The following is a 14,665-nucleotide window of genomic DNA, read 5'->3' on the forward strand; positions in this document are numbered from 1 at the left end:
TACTCTCGACACTCTTCTCCACCCATTCCACCATATATATATATCCATAGGTCCATAGGTCTCATCTGTATTAAATGCAACAACATATGAACAAATGTAGATGTCCAAGTCCTCAATGCTAGTGTGTGAAAGACAGAACACGCTTCATTCTTCATAATGGCTGTCAGTTTTTTTTTTATTCTCTCCTCTGGTACCATCTGCAGCAGGACAACAATGCGTACCATATCTGGCACTGCCTTCTTATTCAGATGGTTGATTCAGTGGGCCTCTCTTGAAGTGATATTACCATCCCAGCACATCAAAGCATAGAAAATCACACTGGCCATCACAGAATTGTAGAAGATGCAACGAATGTCACTTTTGACATTAAAAGAGCAGAGTGTCCAAAGTAAAAAAGGAGACAGGACTGTTCCCTGTGGTGCTCCAGTGCTGCTCACATCTGTATTAGAAACACAGTCTGGTCTGCCTGACACATAGTCTGTTATCCAGGACACCTTAGGCCAGCGTTTCTCGACCTTTAAGTATTTGTGACCGAGTTTTCATAACAGTTTTAATTGCCCCCAACATTTTTTGAAATGTAGATGCATATTTTATTATACCTACTTAACTTTTATCGACATTTATCTCACTCTATATTTATTGTTCTAGTATCAGAATGTAGTTTAAGTTAATTTGTTTTTGGTTTCAACAGATGTTTTTTTTATATTTTTGATTCTTGTTTTCTTTTTTTCACATCTTCGTGCCCCCCTTTTTGTTACTTCGCACCCCCCCCAGGGGCCCACCCCACAGGTTAAGAACCACTGCCTTAGTCTCATCCACCTGCATGTCTCTGAGTTTACCCATTAAGAGGGATGGCTGGATGGTATTGAAGGTTCTGAAGGAATCAAAAACCATAATCCTCCCAGTGCTGCCAGCTTTGTCCAGAGGAGAATAAGCCTTGTGGAGCAGACAGATAATTGCATTCTTGTGACGCCTTGTTGACCTCCTTGAACCTGGAACATTGAAATAAACTGAGATGGACTGGGCAATGAGGATACACAAAACAAATGTGCAAAGTGCTTTTATTCTACACAGCAGGGCTATTCAATTACAAATCAGTTGGGCTAGATTTTCAAACCAAGAAATTTAGCTGGTCCATACATTTTCAGCATCCGGTAAGCAGCACGTAATAAGACATTTTAAACCAACGCAAATGAATGTATTGAAAAACAAGTAATGTTTATTCACTAGGCTCACCCGCCTTTTAAGTTGACCACTTCTTAAGGCAATTCAATAAGTAGATCAATTAGATATTTCATACAAACTCATTAATTTGGTTATATTGCATTTGAGCGGTATTACTTTAATACTCGTAGTTTCTGTTATTTTTTTCTATATTGAGGTCGCCCTTTTGAACCCCCCTGATATTTACTATGCGGTGAGGCATTTGTACTCCATCAACATTAATTATTTCCAGAGACATAATTTTGTCTATTTTTCCAGCGTATCGCGCACAAAAGCAAGGGATCGATGGGAGCACCAGAACTCTTCTCACATCATGTCGCTTCGTGATGCAAGCTGCAAGTAGTAAGTCTGTGATAAGCGGAATACCGAAACGCTTTCCACTCACGGATGGAAGGACAATCCCAACCGCTTTATATAGTAAGAAAGAAGAAGAAGATATCGCACAGTCTGGAGTAGAAAATCATCTTTTACCTGGAAAACGAAACTACAAATCCCATCGTGCATTGCAAAATGGACGGGGCGTGTGTGAAACTCAGCGCCTGCATAGCCCTCACGGGACGGAAGGACAATCCCGACCGCTTTTATATAGAAGGATTGCTTCTCTTTTAAATTTGGTCACATCTGACACTGGCACATCAAAACATGCACAAAAAAACAATAAAAAGTTATAACTAAACAGAATCTGAGATAATAGCAATACTTTTTTTCCACTTTTGAAGTAGAAAAATAAACATTTTGGTCATATCTGACCTAGGCACATTTCAAAGTGTGTAAATACAAAATAGTGCACAATGTTAGCAATAACATGTGTTTCCTTTTTGAAGTAAAATATATATTTTGGTCACATATGACCCAGGCACATCACAAAGTGTATTTAGCAGAATAAAAAAGAAACTATCAATGCTATCAATGCACAAACCCATAACAAGTGAAAGCAATAGCGAACATACATGCATACAACGTCTACTGCACACTGAGGTGACATAGGTTCATTTTAAATCATCGCATGTGTGATTAGCAGTGCCTTTTTTGTAAGCAAAAAGGTGGCAGTACACACACTTTACATTTGGATCAGGTCTGAGGAGGTATTGTGAAGGTAAATATTGGCTGAGAGTCCTAATGCTATATGTTTTGTTGATTTGGTGTAGAAACATACTGTTTAAAATTTGGAATTGAAAACCCGTCAAGTATAATAACAATTCTTCCCACTTATATGGCACTTTACATGCAATGCTTTGTGAATTCCCATAAGGTGGAACCAGGAAGTGAACCTAACATCTCCTGATTGCAAGGCAGTGATACTATCTATCTGCGTAGGCATATTGTGTTAAATATTGTGCTTGATAGTTAAAAATTAAAAACATAGAATTTCTGAAATCGAAGAATATTAACCACAGGACAATAACGAGATCTACATTCTACAAAAAAGTTACAGCATGTAGCCCCGCAAAGCAATGAGTGCTTAATTTAATTGTGTTTTAAAGAAAATTCCTAAATGTTTTTATCAAATACAGTCATTTTTTGCTTAGAATGTCAATGGCTGATCGTCAACCTTGAAACAGCCATAAATCCATAGAATCAAAGTGTGTGAGTGAAGGGCCAACCAGTTATATGAAGAGAAGTGTGGAGACAGAGCTTGTCAGTAACGAGGCTCCAACTGCAGTAACAATTAATCTGTGAAAACACGTTTGCAGTCACTTGATGAAACTGGAAAATATAACTAAGACTCAGCACACAATTAATTATAGAATCGTTTAGTACGTAGTTGATGCCACAACTAGCTGTGGCGGCCAAGGTACTGTCACAAAAAAAAAAAAAATCAGTGTATTAAAGACATACTACCACCACTTCCAGAAACATAACAACATGCTGCATTGTGGGGTGAATATTGTTTAGCTATGTAGACTGTTATATTCATAGTCTGTACTACTGTAGGAATTTATGCAGGAATTGTGAAGGCTCGCGAAATGTGTTTTTATTGGTTTTTTTTTTTTCTCTGCCAGTGGGCCACTCAGAGGTTGCTTCTGGGCCGCATGTGGCCGTCATTTGAATAGGCCAGCTATACAGTGTTCGGCAAAGTGCAGTAAAGTCTTTCCCATTAAATAAATACCATATATACTCGCATTTAAGTTCTCATGCAGATAAGTCAGGACTTGATTTTATCTTCTAATTTCTGGTATTTTATAATGTCAGTTGTATAAGTCGAATATGGAAGACTCACGCTATTGGTCCAAGAGATTATGATATGCTAACGCCCACCTGAGAGTAACCACGGAGCACATTGCCTTTTTTTTCTATGTGGGTGTGGCAATGCGCTCTATCAGCGTGTGCTCCTAACCTCTCTGTCTCTATTGTGCCTACGTGACCACACAGTGATACCCAAACTATTCTGAGGCAACGTTTGCACTGATTTGGGTTTTCTGTATCTCACACCCTCATACACCTTTATCATAAGAGGATCCCTTATCTACGATGGAGTGTCCAATCAGAAGAAAATGCAATTCTGGTTTTAAATCGAACACCGCTGAAGTGGTGAAAGAAATTGGTAACTGCGCTGCTACAACAAAATTTGATGTGTCTGAAAAACTGATGCGAGATTGGAGAAGGCAAGAAAATGTAAAAATAAAATTAACTGTCGCATTTTTGAACAGGCGTGTAAGTCGGAGTTTGATTTTATGTTCGCTTTTTTGGGTTTCAAGATCCAACTTATATGTGAGTGTATACTGTACGGTAACCCATAATAAAAGCAAGTAATCTGTTGAGGTTAAAAGTCAAAATAAATAATCATTGAATAGTTAATCAAAATGGTATAAATCCAAGGATGAAATATTCAGGATAAGTCTTTTTAAAATTATTTGTGAGCCTCTGTGTTTCCCCTCTAAAATTGATGTCTCCTCTGCTTAGTCTTTAAGGACCCTCAAAATTAAATTAATAATAAGGAAAAGTTAACATGCATACAAAGTCTGTATCTGGCTAGAAATTACTGTAATGAACTGAAGATTCAATAATTTTATATTTTTAGAAGAAAAGTGCAACACAGAGAGAACTGGGGACAATGAAGAAATTTTGGACTTGGATGTACTTTCTGGGAATGAAACTTCACTTGTATCAGATACCTCAGAAATGAGTAGAAAGTGGAGCATGCAAAGTATAGCCGGTCTGCCTATCTTCATTATTTGTCTTTTCTATCTGAGGTAAGTTGTTGTTATTTGCTTAAACTATACTTGATATAACTTGGTGATCATCTAACATGAACAAAGTGATGTTTAAATTGATCAGATATATTAATGTTATGTATTTATTTATGTATTTATTAATACAAATCACACTACTGTCAAACCTGTTAATGTCAAAAGGACCAACTCTAAAACACACACCATGGACCACTCAGTCTGACATTTTTACAGATGATAGCAACTTCAATTCCATTCCTTACACCTTAGTGCATGTTTGCTTGGAATGATTGTGCCACTCTTCTTCTCTCTTATAACATAACTCTGAACTTGCAGCTTCTCTCTCATGTGACCAATCTTCCAGGAACTCTTGTCATTCCATTTTGACTTCTATCAAGAAAGGCCAGCCCTGGCTAAGGCTCTACACTACTTTTATGTGACTGTTACTGCATTTTCAAAACTGACAGTTAATTGATCGCTGGTTGAAATGAAAGACTTTGAAACACAAATTCATATCTGAATATTCACATTTTTCTCATTAAATACTTAGTAAAATAAAAGTGACAACTATAATAATCAAATTAAGAAGTGACTGTTGGCCATAGGCGGTCCATATCTTTCACTTGGGCAAATTAGTCCTCAGTCCGGAACACTTTGGGAACAACTGATCTAACTTTATGGAATACAATTTTATAAAAACATACTTTCAAAGAAATGCCAATCTTAGCTCTTATTACAATGTTGCTCAAATTTTCAGATGCAACATCAAACTCATTATAAAACAGTCAAGCTCTTTAAATTAACAAAATTCTTCAGAAAAGATGCAGATAATTTCTTTGGAAAAAGTGAATGTCTGTTAATTTGACTCCCCTATCCTGAAGGCAAACATCCCATTTTTACTTTGCAGAGGCCAAATTCACCAGGACATGGACTGGACATGTGTCAGGAATGGACTGACGCTCCATTCTTGGTCCTTCATTTAACTTGTGTTTCAGTGCAGATATGGGTCGGTGTCCACCTTGGAGGTTGAGGCACCTGATGTCATTGATGCAATGGATTAAAAGGTTGCCTATGATGACCTTTCCTCGTCTGAGTTTGCAGATAATTCAATAGAAATCTCTTTGTGGTTGTTGTCCTGCCCTTTATTAGTATAAATAGACTTCAGCTTTCATTTTTTGATTTACAATTAGGCTTTGACAACAGATACTGTAGAATAGATTCTCAGGTAAGATCTTTATGTTTGTATTTATTGATGTTTCTTATATATATATGACGTTTCTCATTATGTGTATACTTTATTTGTGCCTTTTGTCTATACTTTATTTGTGCCTTTTTGTCTTCCATTTTGACCCTTAGATAGATTGATAGAAACTTTATTAATCCTATCTATCTATCTATCTATCTATCTATCTATCTAATATTAACAATAATAAAATGTAATAAGGATGTCTTACAAGAACCGTATCCTTATAGTCTAACCTGTTTTGGAAAATTAATAACTTTGAAGCCAAAAATGTGCTTTACTGTTTTTCAACTGAGCATTTACTGCATATAATAAGTGAAACAAACTTGTTCTTTGAGAAGAACTGTGCTGAACTGCTTCTCTAAGGACAGAGTAGTAAAGTATAGCAGGAATAATCTTTGAAAGTTTATCCAGTGGGGATAATAACTGTAACACTCATACCACTTTTAGTATTCCTTTGAATGTTAAACATATACAGTAACTATCAATATATAAAGTAAGTAAAATATATTATGACGTAGCATTCAGCATATTTTCATGAGATTTTGCTTGACTGAGTGTTTTGTGTGACGACACTTCAGTTAAATGGGTTTTAGTACCAAAAAAAATTATGTTTGAAGGCAAAAGAAGTATGACATCTTTAATTAGGTTCATATTACAGTGCTAATAAAAACCAATAGTGACTGTGGGAATTGAAAAACAGATGAGGCACAGGCATATTTTTACATTATTGCAGCCTCCGGAATGTATTTTTCTTGATAAAAATAATGGCAGAGAGATATAATAAAATGAGGGTACAAATGACATCTTTGTGTATCTTGCAGATATATACTATATATATATATATATACAGTATATATATATAATATATATATATATGTATACTGTATATATCTCTAATATATAAAACAATCCAGGGACGAGACGTGACTTTTTCAGAGAGATAATTTCAAGTCCAGCGAGACAAGACTTTGTGCCAAGAGATTTAACCACGCCCAGGGCTAGAAAGAAAAGACAAAGAGTAGATGACAAAGTAGAACGTTGTAATGAATTCAAAAACATTTGTGCGATATACAGTACATGCAGAGCAGGTTAGAGATTATGAAAGTACTAAAATTCAAAAGTCTCAAAAAAATGACAGTAAAGATTGCATTAGTGCAGACAAATGGAAATTATTACTCGATGAAATAACAGAACAGCAAAAAGAAATCAAATATATTGTTCGGATTTAAACTTTAAGTCGGAGACTTGTAGATCGTGTAGTTTGTGTTGCTATCAGGGAAAGTAGTGTTTCTTCTCAATGAAGAGGCGTATTCGCGAGAATTAAAAGATTTGTTGTTTGGTGAAAGTGAAATCCATGTACGCGAGTGGCAGAGAGCGAAGCAAGCAGGTGGCGAATCCCCATAGTATATATATATGTGTGTGTGTATGTGTCTAAATCTGTATATATATATATATATATAGTGAAAGTAGCGCTGTATAGTGCTTGACCCGGCACAGACTGATACAGAGGCACGTGTAAAATCCAAGCACACTTTTATTTTTCTTCAGCTGGAGGACACGTGTTCCTCGTGAAACCCCCAGCCACAACACAGTCCCAAAAGCACTTAATACACCCAACACAATCCTTCCTCTGGCACCAGTACTCTTCCCAGGCAACCTCGTCCTCTTCCTCCCAATTCTGGCCCTGAGTGGTGGTTGCCAACCCTTTTTATAGTCCATCCGGAAGTGCTCCAGGTGCTTGATCACCTGCTTCTGATTGCACTTCCGGGTGGGGCTGCAGCGTTGTCCATGCCGGCTCAGGGACCCATGCAGCACCCCCTGGCGGCAACCCCAGATCCCAACAGGGCTGTGGAGAACTCCATCACCAATGGAGCCGTGGGGGAAACTGAGGCACCATCCTCAGCCAGAGAGGTTGCCTCCAAGCGTCCTGGGGGAGGTATTGAGCAGTCCATGATTGCTCCCTCAGAACATGTGTAGAAGGGGCATCCATGTTTCTGGATATAAAAATATGCCGTATAAAATATAATGGAATGTCATACATGGGCTAGTATTGCGGCTAGGATTGAACAGAGACCTTTACACAGCTGGGATGCCAGTGCATTGGGAGGACCAGGTGAGATAAGGACTGGTGAATATTTTCTCCCCCAGTACACTAGATGGCAGAATCCTTGGGTTAGCATTCCTGCACTGAAACCCACAGGGCATGCTGTGACCTGTAATCCCAAGGGGCCAGACCTGACCTAACCTGGAGCGAGTGAGTGTGTGTGTGTGTGTGAGTGTATGTGTCTCGGCCACAAATAAAGATACTTCTCATATTTCACCCTTATCCGTGTCCTTAGCATGACTTTCCGCTGTCAGTTACATTAGTAACTGACAGTACATTTTTGTTTTGTCTTTTTTTTTATTAGTGTCATTGGTGCCCAGTCAATGAGTGCTTTTCTATAACAGTGGAGTTTTCTCTGGTTTTGTTTGCTTTTTTTGTGATTTGACCTTATGCCATGATATAATATTTTTTGCCTTTTTTTTTGTTTGTTTTTTCTGTTTGCTCAATCCATGCACTTACTTTTTCACTAATTTAACTCACATTTAAGCAAGTGTTGCAGATGTCTTGGACTGTCCATTGAATTTCCAGTAAGCTATTCCATTTCTTAAGTAGAGATGCCACACAGGTACAGGCAGTAGAAATTTACAGCATTGACACTGGCCATTGTCGCATTTGACCTGTAGTGGTGAAACAAAAACAAAAGGAAGAAAAAGGGAGAATGCTATCATAATGTAGTAACATGCATCTCAAACAGAATTATGACTGAGGAAGCCCTGGCCTTGAACCTTAGTCCAGACAACCCAAGGTGTTTTAAGGGAGCTACTGAAACAAAGGTACGTAATGTCAAACTTAAGAGCTGCTCAGAATTGAGTAGGCAGGTACTGTGAGAGTATATAGTGGGTGTTTAGATAGCAGGAAAAACCACAGAAACAGCATCAGATATTATAAGTGATAAATAAAAGAGCGTGAGGGACACAGTATGCAGTTACAAAGCTTTGTAGCAATCAGAGCAGACTTCCATGTCAAATATTAAAAACCAAGAGAGTTTGTGCCAGAGCCGGTCAATCCATTTGTTTGGGTAGGAGCAGCACGCCCTTCCTGAGTGAACAGCACTTCCCGCTGGGAACCATTTATGAAAGTAAAAGTGTATACGCTCCATACACCAAGGGGCACACACTCCTCAAAGTCCATGGAACTTATATGCACAAAGGTTATCATTTGTGCTACTGGAGGGGCGCACGCTTTGTGCTGAGAGTGGACAACAAACTTTAATAATACTGAGCACCCGCTATGGACATCTGCCTTCCCCGCCTGTGACCTGAAAGGGGCTTTGACCAGCACTGGTCTGAGCCTTCAATTATGTATTTTGGAAAAAAAAGAGAGAAGGAGGAAAAATATTTAAAAACATCATTCTGGCAGCTTCAGCTATTTTGAGCTGTTAAGGTAAAACTAAGAAGATAATGGAAACGACAATTTAAAAAATAAAAATAAACTATAAAAATAAAAACGCATCAGCAGGTTTCACTTCTTTCCCAGCCTACAAACTCATGGGCACTTTTGTCAAGCTACCAACAAACTTAACTTGTTTTTCAGACACAGCCAGCTGGGTTTCTATCACTTCTTTGTCAAATGACCTTTCCAAACCAAATTATTTGTTAACAACAACATTCTGCTTTCGCGTGTAAAGCGTAGAGAATAATTTTATTTTCAAAAAGGATTCCTCACTACTGTGTGTGAAGTGACAGGTAAATTGTTGTTAACAAAATGCAAACAACCTGGCAAGCAGGCTGAAACATCTTTAACTTGTGATTCATGTCCTGGGATGGTCCACAAGATGCCTTAAATACAGGTTTTGCTGTAATTGTTGTTGTTTATTAATCGTTATATTTTTGTGTTAGAATATACTAACTGCTCAGACATTAAATTAACTACACTTAAAATACTGGCAGACTTTTAATAAGTAAAACTAACATACTGTATATACTATGATTTTATGTCAGTCAGTCATTATCCAACCCACAAACTCCACACATTAAGCAAACCCAGATCTCCTTTACTGCGAGGCAGCAACGCTAGCACCGATTTTATGTATACTGTTAAAAATTTCTGCATCTCTGCAGATAATTTTTACAAATATTTGCTTTACACTGCATTTAAGTATGAATTTTACTACCTTTATACATAATACGAGACCGTGGCTGTTAGTTTGAGAGCTACAGGAGATTTAAAATCCTGGACAGACAAACGGTTTGACCTATCAACCTGAAATGTGGTACACATATACTATGTGACGTCTACTATCCGCTTTTGGAGCGATGATTGACCTCCAAGGTTATTCCTTTTTTTTTTATTTTATTGTAGAATCAACTCTCGGCAGCGGCCAGCAGGGCCGTTCTCATTCCTACCACCTTCACCATCACTTCCTCTACCTCTTCATATCTTAAATCATCCTTAAGGCAGATTGAATAATTAAGTGCCAGCTTAAGTGAAAAATGAAAGAAAACGTACTAAGTAACACAAACACTGACTTAATCAGTTTTAACGCGAAAATATGCCGACGGAAGAAGAGAAGAAGCGGGCCGCTAGAGTGTAGAAAAGAAGAGCAGCTCAGGAAGCAGCAAGCACATCAACCTCTGAGTAAACGAATGGTAAACGTACAGAGAAAGAGGATGAAAACTAGAAATGCTCAAGTCAAGTGTGTTCACTGCACGTTATCGTGCAGTGCACTGTTACTGGTATTCCATATTTGAGAAAATACTACTACTACTGTTACTATTATTATGACCAGAACTTTCTTTGCATTTAGATAGATAGATAGATAGATAGATAGATAGATAGATAGATAGATAGATAGATAGATAGATAGATAGATGGAACTTTATTTGTCCCAGTAGGAAATTTGGCCTTTTACAGAAGCTCTTTAAATACATAAATAAGTAGATAAATAAGGAAATAAATAAATATACACATACTTTGGGCTGAACACACACTGCGGTTACTATAAAGCAAGAACATTTCAAAGGAAAGAAAATTATTCTGACTTGGTTGTCTTAGCCCCAATGAGTCATTCATTATGCTGAAGTATTGCTCTTGGTATAAAGGAGCCCCCATAGCGTTTCTTGACACACTTGCGCTAAGTGATTTGTTGGCTGAAAGTCCTAAGTGTTGTTGTGTCAGAGACAGTATGAGCAGCTTAGTTCAAATTCTCTCCTCTTCTGCAACCTCCACATGGTCCAGAGTAAATCCTATAGCTGAACTTGACATTTTAATTATCCTGGTGGCCTGCTATTGAAGCTCAGCTCACGACAGCGTAGAAAATCCCATTGGCCATCAAAGAGTTGTAGAATATGTGAAGGATGTCACTTACCTTGTAGCAAGGCTACATAATTTGTCAGTCGGGTTGGCTTTCTGGACTGTCCATCACTTTATAGTCTGGCTGGGAGGGTGACTATAAATAGCCCATCAGGCACTTTTGAGGATGACCCAGTGCTGGGGTGATCCCACCCAGTAAATATTCCAGCTGCCTGTTGCTAGCGTCATGATTTCATAACAACCGAGAGGGGAAAAGATGTTTCGGCGGGAAACTTTTTCTGATTTAGATTTTTTTGCCATTTTTTTAAGGGCGTGCATAGGGCACAAGAGCGGCCGCGGACCGAATATTGTAATGATATTTTATCCTTCAGATATCGTCCACTTCCCTCTCAGGTGGAGAAGTGTAGGATTCGCATTCCTGTATCGGGCGATTGCTACAACCTCATTAAAAGAACGCAGTTACCGAAGGAAAAAGAGTCTGCTCTGCTATTTCTTATATAGTTCCTCTGTGTTACGAGGCCAGTCCATCCTGTCATTAATGTGGACCCCCAAGTACTTGTAGGAGTGAACCACCTCAACATCCACTCCCTGAACAGTGACTTGATATTGAGGTTTTGCTGATGTTAAGATACAGACAATTCTCTTTGCACCAAGAAACAAACTTTACCAGCTGACTCCTATACTCTGTACGCCCCCCTTATCAATACACCCCATAAGTGCAGAATCACTTGAAATTTGTACAAGTGATGTGACCTGGGGTTATATTTATAGTCCGAGGTGTACAGAGTGAAGAGAAATGGAGACAGGCCTGCTCCAGTGTTGCCCACACAGTCCTTGAGACACACAAACTGTGGTCTGCCTGACAGACAGTCCACTATCCAGGACACCACAGGCTCATCCACCTGCATATCTGTGAGTTTGCCCCATGGCTGGATGGTACCGAAGGCGCCGGAGAAATCAAAACACAGAATCCTCACAGTGCTGCCAGCTTTGTTTAGGTGAGAGGTAAGCTTTGTAGAGAAGAAAAATAATTGCATCCTCCATTCCAATCTTTGTCCAATAGGCAAACTGTAGTGGGTCCAGGTGGTCTACCACAAGAGAACTCAAATAGTCCAGGATCAGCCTCTCAGAGGTCATCAAATTACAAAACAAATAGGAAAATAAAAGGTTTTGGAGTAAGCTTAGCATGGAAAGAAAATATTATGTATATAACTTTTATTTACATTTATTGTTAGCCTGTGATTCACTGCATGCAACATAATAAGGTTTTCAGATACAGAAGTAAGCATATTAATTTGTCATTTTTTCTTTATCTGGAAGGACCTCAGGTGTGCAACATGATTTTATTCTCATTGGAGAAATAGCACAAATTTTAAAATAGATTAATATCGGGCTAAACAGAAAGTGCAAGGAATACAATAATATTCAAAACGGATTACAACACGACCGGTGAACATTCAGCCATGTAAGGAATGTTTATCTAAATATGTCAGTGTCAACAGCTGCAGCAAAAAAGGGTTGTAAAGTATGTGTTTGTAATATAAAAAAATCTTAAAAAAGAACATATCACATAAATGTTAACAGCTTTGGGAGAGTTCACATATACCGTATAAAGTATCAAGTGTAAAAAGAGAAGTGTAAAGAAACCTTTTTGAGTGAATGCCTCAAATAAAGAATGCAATACTTGTCTTTCTGAATGTGTTCAGCTGATTCATCTCAAGAGCTGGCATAGTATCTAAATGTTAGATTTATTTTTACATGCTGGGTACTTTTATATACAGTAAATGCAATGTCTTGCAGAAGTATGGTACTTGTATGTTTTGAATTTTTATTTCAGATTCACATGTTCAAGAAAGAAAGCATCAGTAGATATTTTAAACTGAAAATTAAAAACTGCAGATTGAACTCCATATATTGTCATTTATAGTGCAATAGAGAACTGTAAAACACAATAGATATTATAGGTAATATGGAATAGATACAAACATATGAATAATCTACTCTACATATATATAAAATCCTACGCCTAAAAGTGCAATGATTTCGTGCAACGATTTTATGTCACGTTTTCAGGTGACGTTTTTTGTCACGCTTTAAATCTGCTCATTTTTTAACCTACATATATATGTTTGGTATCATTCTTTTCAGAATTTATCAAACTTTAATGTGATGTTGTTAGATTTTCAGATTCATATTCCATTTTTAAATTATAAACTAAAATATCAAGAACCCATGTCCCATGAGAGGAGCCTTTGTGCCAAGACATTTAATCACACCCAGGGCCGGAAATAAAAGACAAAGAGTAGATGACAAGGAGAGCTGCTGTGCAGGCTTTTAAATGTTCGAAGTGGCGTGCGACAAGCAGATCACGCGGCACGCCAGCAACAGCAAACCAGCAGCCTATCAAGCAAAGAGGAGGTAAAAAAACTGTATTTGTTTCCCGTTGTATCACCGTTTAAGAGGGGGTTTCAGAGGAGCGACCGCATCTCTTTGGGGAGCATTCAGCCCCCCTCTTCACAACTTCAGAGACGCAAATTGGCTGACGCATAGTGTAGGCCGTGGTTAGCGAGCGAAGCAAGCAAGGGTAACCCCCTAGTAGATCTTTAAAAATGTGAATAACAGATAGGTGTTTACTCGTATATTGTCTGAATTCTTACATCTAAACTTTTAATATTAATATCTCTAAATATGCTATATTTAATTCATTAATTTTTGCCTAAACAGAAGGAACCGAAAAAGACTTACGTCAGCTTCTTTGGATTTAACAAGTACAGTCCTAAATGAACTTGAGGTCTTCTCAAAGGCAGGATGTTTATTCCAATAACTAGTTTGCTTGTTCCGAGAATGAGCATTTATAGACACAAATCAGCCAAGGTGTGAATTGCTAAAGGTCAAACAATTGTTACTGAAAGGCTTGTCTGGAAACGAGTGGCGTGCGCACACAAGCCTTGCAGCTAGGGACTGTGTGTGTGTGACAATAAAGAAATCCTTTCTTTGGACAATTAAAGAAATAAACGTGTCTGTGATTTCGTTTATTCAGCAGCAATATGTCTGTATAATACCTCACTGTGACTGTGACAGCCAAGTCAGAACTTCTGTTTCTTTTGAATGTTCTTGTTTAATAGTCATTCCGATGTGTGTGTTCCAACCAAAGAGTGTGTGTATATTTATTTATTTACTTATTTACTTACCTATCTACCCATTTAGTATATAATTACTAGCTGTCCCCTGTAGCTCTGCCCGCGTAGTAGTGAAACAGAACAAACTTTAAAAATCAAAAAACAAAAAAGTATTGCTAAGCGGAGGCAAGTTATGCTCCTGTTACCGGCCTCAGGCCTAGGGGAACCAGAGTCAGGTACAAGCCACTGTTGCCACAGGGTGTAGCCACAGCAATATGATGAAAAAGCATAAAAGAAGCAGGCAGCAGTCCCGAGTCTCAGACCATACTTCTCTGTTTTCCTTTATTCTTATTTAGCCAGCAATATACAAATGCTTCAATCTCTGCATAGATTAACATGACAATCAGTGAAACAATGGTGCATGCCAATTTCATCCATCCATCCATCCATTTTCCAACCCGTTGAAACCGAACACAGGGTCACGGGGGTCTGCTGGAGCCAATTGCCAATTTCATCTGCAGAGCAAATAGTGTAAACACATTTACTT

The 14,665-nt window shown here is 38.1% G+C and overlaps 1 protein-coding gene across 1 annotated transcript in view; it reads left to right on the forward strand.

Annotated features, from left to right (window-relative positions):
- Positions 1-14,665, forward strand: part of LOC120530073 (serine incorporator 1-like) — a 105,385-nt gene that overhangs the window by 52,446 nt on the left and 38,274 nt on the right. The window lies entirely within an intron of this gene.

Source organism: Polypterus senegalus, chromosome 5, assembly GCF_016835505.1.
Source record: "Polypterus senegalus isolate Bchr_013 chromosome 5, ASM1683550v1, whole genome shotgun sequence".
NCBI classification, from domain to species: Eukaryota; Metazoa; Chordata; class Cladistia; order Polypteriformes; family Polypteridae; genus Polypterus; species Polypterus senegalus.